The sequence below is a fragment of the Myotis lucifugus genome, unplaced genomic scaffold (genome assembly GCF_000147115.1).
Source record: "Myotis lucifugus unplaced genomic scaffold, Myoluc2.0 scaffold_194, whole genome shotgun sequence".
Classification (NCBI taxonomy): domain Eukaryota; kingdom Metazoa; phylum Chordata; class Mammalia; order Chiroptera; family Vespertilionidae; genus Myotis; species Myotis lucifugus.
This window is the reverse complement of record NW_005871242.1, coordinates 62557-69380: the sequence shown is the minus strand read 5'-3', so window position 1 is coordinate 69380 and position 6824 is coordinate 62557. Positions and strand designations below refer to the sequence as shown.

Sequence of the window (6824 nt, the reverse complement as noted above, 5' to 3'; positions counted from 1 at the left end):
ATGGTGCACTGAGCTTGCCTCTCAGCCCCCCCACTGGGTGAATGCCTGCAGAGGTCAGGCAGGTCCCGGGAGCAGGCCCGAGAGCCAGTCCACAGAAACAGCTGCTCAGCTGAAGATGGTAAAGGCCAAGCAAAAAGTCTCTGGACAACAGAGAAATGACAACTTAAAAATTTCCTTTTGAGGGGAGGAGTGGACGCCCTGTTTTGTGCTTGAGGAACTGAAATGAGGACCTGGGGAAGGAGGAGAAATGCTGCCGCCACCCCAAGGCTACAAGCCGCACAGTACACTTCCGGACTGGGGTGAAATTGTCAACCCCACTCCCGGGATTCCTGGCATTACTGAATAGACTTTTTAAAATATCTGATGTGAAGTTCACATAATATAAAACTAACCATGTTAAAGTGAACAGATGTACCATTTGGTACATTCACAGTTTTGTGCAATCACCACTTCTATCTAGTTTCAAAATATCTCATTAGCAGGAAATGTAACCCCATACCCACTGAGCAGTTACTCCCCATTCCCTCCAGCCCCTGGCAGCCACCACTCTACGTTCGGTCTCTGGGGATTTATCTATTCCGGATATTTCATAAAAACGTAATCATATAACATGGCACATTTTGTGGCTGCCTCCTTTCATTTAGCATAACGTTTCTAAGGTTCACTTATTGTGTGACACATGTCAATACTTCATTCCCTTTTATGACTGAGTAATGTTCCACGGTATGGACTCCCTATTTTCCTTTGTCTCTTCCTTCCTTGATGAGCATCTGGCTTGTTTCCACCTTTGACTGTTGTGAATAGTGCCGCTGTGAATGTGTTCAAGTACATTTTTCAGTACAGTATGTGTTTTCAATGATTTTGTGTTTATACCAAGGAATGGAATTGCTGAGTTGATTAGAAGAATTTTAAGGAGTGTTTCTGAGTGGCTTTTCTTGCCTGTGCTGTTATTTTCTTTTCCTCTCCGTTTCCCTTCTCCCTCCCCTCCTCTTCCTGCCCTTTCTTCCCTTCCCTTTCTTTTTATTTCGGCTCTGAGACCCACTGTAAGGACACTACAACCTAGTTCAGTCCCAGACGCAAGTGGCCAGCCCAGTGATTTTCCGGATGGGAAAGAGATTGTCGGGCAAGCCTCACCCACAGACCCTCCTTCAACTCTGCTTGGTGTTCTGAGAGCCTGTGAGGTGGCCCAGAGAGTCCCATGCGTGGAGATCAGCTGTAACAGGGGAGTTTCCAGTGGGTTTTTGTTTTTTGATTTTGTTTTTCCCACTCCTAAGGAAAAGCAGAAACTCAGACACTCGGACGTGCAGGTGATATCAGCGTATTTTTTAAAGTTGGCTCTGAACTTTTAAAACCCATAAAAGGCCAACAAATAAGTCTCTGGGCAGGGTACATTAGATAATTGACAGGAAGTTGTTACTATTTTTGAGTGAGAGAAGGTGGGGTCAGCCGTTTTGTGAGAAACTAAAATGAGGGCCCTGGGGCAGGGAAAGAGCAGGTTACCAAAAAAGGGCCCAGCAGGTGCTGCTGTGGGCACAGACAGTGTGAATCAAGGGTCCATTATCTTCACATGTACAGTCCTTACAGCGTAAGGATTCTAAGTAGGTGTCACCTACCTTCTGAACAACCTCTGGACTTGGAATTCAAGCGCACTGTAGTATCCGGCCTCCTGGACTCACATTTTAGGTAGGATTAAGCCCCCATTTCAAAGCTAAAAAGAGTCACTTACCTGAGTTCAACTAGGACCCACACCAGGAACTAGACTGACTTCACTCCTCCCACTTGAGGTCAGTACAGGAAGTGCCCTTCCTGGCTTTTGGGAAACAGCCCCTCCCTGTAGTCACACAGGGATCTCTGGGAAATGTAGTTGTGGGGCCTTAGGCTGTCCTGTGCCTCCTGTTCAAATGTATTCATTGGAGAAGGGTGGAGACTACATTATTGGATGGGCCTTAGGTCACACTGGCAGTGAGGGGGATGATCTTGTATTTGACACAGTCCTTGCCTTAGGGAGCCTGAAGCCAGATGTCCTAGGTGTAATGTGGGAGGTGAGGGTTTACCTCGGTCCTGGAAAAGCATATTCATTAAACTAGAAGAGGCAGGAAAAAAATCAAGATCTTAAATTACTCTCCCAAATTTATGATACCATTTCTTCATCCATCTCCATGAAGCCACATGGTTTTTATTCTTCTGCCAGTCATCCCCCATCCTCAGTACCACTCACCACTCCCTGCTCCCCAAGGCCCTGTGTCCCAAATTAGTCTGAATATATGGTGTGAGTGTGATGTGTCCACAGTAACGTGGTGTTGCTGCTTGTGTTTTTAATTCACGTTAATGATATTGCTGTATAACTCTTGCTGTTTCCTATGCATTTCCTCTATGCTGCGTCTTAAAGCCTGTCTACGGGACACAGTTGTTGCTTCATGCCCTCTTTTTGGCACTAATGGTTCTAGTCCAGAGCTCTGGTGTCCTGCTGCATGGATTTGGGAGGCCTTTCTCTTGGCCTGTGCTTGGGCAGGCAGATGGAGATGCAACTTAGTGCCCCTGTGACCACCACTCAGCCCAGGATGATGGGAGTTGAAGGATAAATACCCTCAAGTTCTACCTGCTCAGGTGGGATTACTCTGGGGCACAAACAACACTGTCAACCAATGTCCTCTAGTGAGATTAAGTTCTTATTGTTCACTGAGGCCACCTGCCAATATGTTCCCTTTATTGACTCCCAAAGTGCCCTGACTCTGCCTTTCCCACTCCATCCTGGTGCTTCCTTAAATCACCTCCCAAAGAAGCTACTTAAGTGCAAACCCTCATCTCAGGGTCTGGTTTTGGAGGAAGCCAACCAAGTTCATTTAACTTACCAGTACCACTGGTGAAGGGCACTTAGATGCCCTCAACTCCCAGTTCCTACAACACCAGTGTCATGAATACTTTGCTTCACATGCCCTGCAGGTGGACATGGAACTTTACCTGGACATATACCAGGAATGAGATATGCTGGGGACAGGGCATATGTGTGCTTAATTTCACTGAGCATCACTGTCCTCTTGTGTAGAGAGTCCCGTTTTCCTCATATCCTGATTGACACTTTCTGTTAGCAACATTCGCATGTCTGCCCATCTCACGTACCTAAGGTGATAGCTCCATGTTGTTTTAATTTGCACTTCTCTGAGTACTGGTGAGTTTGCGCAGCTCTTCACATTCCTACTGACCCTTCAGGTTTCCTGTTTGTGAAGTAAATGGCAAGGTGTTGAGGACACACCCCTCTGTTGTCACCAGGATACAGCAGCAATGAAGGATAGATGGCAGAGCAGAACTTGTAAGACATTGCTCAAAAGGACATAATCCCATAATACAGCTTGGGGGCTGGACTATTTTGGCACACAGTATGAAACAGATTGTTCAATCGACTATAGCTATTGTCCCCCTGATCCTGGGAACTTTGACCCATGAAAATCTCCAGCAAGAACTGTCCCAGGGATTATTATTGCCAAAAAGAGAAAAATGGCGACCAGCAGGAAGGTAGGGAGGGAGAGAGTGTGAGAGCGCAAGAAGTGATAGAGGAGTGTGTGGACCTGTGTGGTGTGTGTGTGTATGAGCTAGGGACAGTTAGATTCTGCAGGTCTTCTAAGGGGCTGCTAAACCGGGCAGTCTTAGGCGGTGGAGCCCCACTCCCTGCGCGGACACTCCTGGGCAGCCGGCACGGGCACAGCGACCATGCCATCTTGGGAAACAGAGCTTCTTGAGACTAGGATCCTGGCCTCAGCACCACCCAGTCTGATCTCAGATGCATACCAGGACCCTGCAGCCACTGGGGACAGAGACCTGTGACCACAACTTCAGACCTGCAGACACCAAAAGTTCAGAAATCCCCGCGGCAGATCCGTGAGTAACAGAGCCCATCCCCCCCCCTTCCTGCAGGCTCGCGGGCAGTGCCATAGTAACTGATAGACCCACCCCTTGCCGGGGCCTCAGCACTGCCACAGGAACTTTTGCCTGGAAGTGCGTGAGCACCTTGGAACCAATCCCGCTTAGGGCCGGGTTCAGGAGTCCTGGGCTGGGAGCAAACGCGCGAACACCAGGAACTGATCCTACGCGCACTGCCAGCTTCGGAGCCCTGGGCTGGGAGCAATCGCGTGAACACCGGGAACTGGTCCTGCTCGCACTGCCTGCTCCAGGAGCCCTGGGCTGGGAGCAAACGTGTGAACACCAGGAACTGATCCTACGCACACTGCCGGCTTCAGAGCCCTGGGCTGGGAGCAATTGTGTGAACACCGGGAATTTGTCCCATGGAGCACAGGCCCAGGGACCGCAATTCTCTGGGCAGGAGGCAGCACCAAGCACCAGTGACTTGACTGTGTTTCTTATCACTTGTACCTGAGATCCTGATTCCCTGTGCATTCATACTAAGAGCCAGTGACTCCAATTTCCTGGTGCAAGGGCACACAGGGACCCTGATTCTCAAGGCGAGGTCGCGAGAAGAAACAGAGACTCTGATACTGGATTCTTGGGGAACTCTGACTCCTGGCCCACGCTAGGGGGCGCTGATTTTCAGCACGCTCCAGGGGGGTCTCTGTTTCAGCATGGTGCAGGCAGGGTCCCTGATTCTAAGGGCGCGCACGAGGCCAAATGGAGCACTGGCAACACTGACCCTGAGCGAGCTGGTTCAAACCAATCCACAACAACCACACATCTTAGTGTCAGAGCTCTTCAGTGACACTAGGGTGGTGAGAGGCTCCCACTGCACACGGCCCAGGCCCACACAACTCGACGTTTGAATCGTCGGGAGATAATTAGAATGAAGAGACGACACAACACCCAGAGGAAAGACAATGAGGAGTCGCCAAGAAAGGAAATTAATGAAGTTGAAGCATGCAACATGACAGAAAAAGAATTCAGAATAATGGTTATACAATTCATTCACCAGATGGATGAGAAAATCAACAACCTATGCAAGAGTCAGGAAGAAATGAAAAGTGATATAGCTACAATCAAAAACACCATGCAAAGTTTCAACAGCAGACTAAAAGAAGCAGAGGACCGAATTAGTGAGTTAGAAGATAAGGCAGAGAAACAAGCTCAATCTGAAAAGCAACTGGAGAAAAAAATTAAAAGAAAGGAGGAGAGTCTAAGGGCGCTTTGGGACAACATGAAACGAAACAACATACGAATAATAGGGGTGCCAGAACAACAGAAAGAGGAACAAGGATTAGAAAACCTATTCCAAGAAATAATATCAGAAAACTTCCCTGAGATGGGGAAGAAAAAAGTCACACAAGTACAGAGAGTCCCAAACAAGGTGAACCCAAAAAGACCCACACCAAGACACGTCATAATTATGATGGCAAATGTACAAGACAAAGAGAGAATCTTACAGGCTGCAAGAGAGAGATGGAAAGTTACATAAAAGGGATCTCCCATTAGATTATCAAATGATTTCTCAACAGAAACACATCAGGCCAGAAAAGAATGGACGGACATTTACAAAGTGATGCAAAGCAAAGGACTGAATCCAAGAATACTCTATCCAGCAAGGCTATCATTCAAAATTGAAGGGGAAATAAGAAGCTTCACAGACAAAAAAAGGCTAAGGGAGTTTATCACCACCAAGCCAGCAATGCAAGAAATGCTAAAGGGACTGGTGTAAAAAGAAGAAATAAAAGGCTCAGAAAGAAAACAGCCACACAAAAAAAGAAATGGCTGCAAACAAGTACCTTTCAATAATGACTTTAAATGTAAATGGACTAAATGCTCCAACCAAAAGACATCGAGTGGCTGAATGGATAAAAAACCATGACCTATGCATTTGCTGTCTACAAGAGACCCACCTCATTAGAAGGGACTCACACAGACTGAAAGTGAAGGGATGGAAAAATATCTTTCAGGCAAATGGAAAGGAAAAGAAAGCTGGGGTAGCAATACTTATATCGGACAAAATAGACCTCAAAGTGAAGGCCATAACAAGAGATAAGGAAGGCCACTTCATAATACTAAAGGGATCAATACAACAAGAAGATATAACCCTGGTAAACATATATGCACCCAATGCAGGAGCACCCAAATACATAAAAAAAAAACTCCTGGAAGATATCAAAGGAGAGATCGACAACAATACAATCACAGTAGGGGACTTTAATACACCACTGACATCACTGGATAAATCCTCTAGTCATACAATCAGCAAAGAAAGAGCAATCCTAAATGACTCACTAGATCAGATGGACTTAATAGACATCTTCAGAACACTTCACCCTAAAGCCACAGAATATACATTCCACTCAAGGGCTCATGGGACAGATTCAAAACTAGACCACACATTGGGTCACAAACAAAGACTCCCCAAATTCAAGAAGATTGAAATCATACCAAGCATCTTCTCAGACCACGATGGCATAATATTAGAAATGAACTACAATAAAAACAACCCAAAATACGCAAACACCTGGAAGCTGAATGGCATGTTATTAAATATTGATTGGGTTACCAATGAGATCAAAGAAGAAATTAAAAGCATCCTGGAAACTAATGACAATGAAAACACAACAATCCAAAACCTATGGGACGCAATGAAAGCAGTTCTGAGAGGGAAGTTTATAGCTCTACAGGCCTATCTCAAAAAAACAAGAAAAAGTGGTAGTAAATCATCTAACTCTACAACTCAAAGAATTAGAAAGTGAGCAACAAGAAAACCCCAGAGTGAGCAGAAGGAAGGAGATAATAAAGATTAGAGCAGAAATAAATGACATAGAGACCAAAAAGACAATACATAAAATCAATGAAACCAAGAGCTGGTTCTTTGAAAGGATAAACAAGATTGACAAACCTCTAGCCAG

At 46.0% G+C, this 6824-nt stretch overlaps 1 pseudogene; it reads right to left on the bottom strand.

Annotated features, from left to right (window-relative positions):
• LOC102432559 overlaps window positions 1–1771 on the bottom strand; it is a 5096-nt pseudogene extending 3325 nt beyond the window's left edge.
• Between the last annotated feature and the right edge of the window lie 5053 nt (window positions 1772–6824).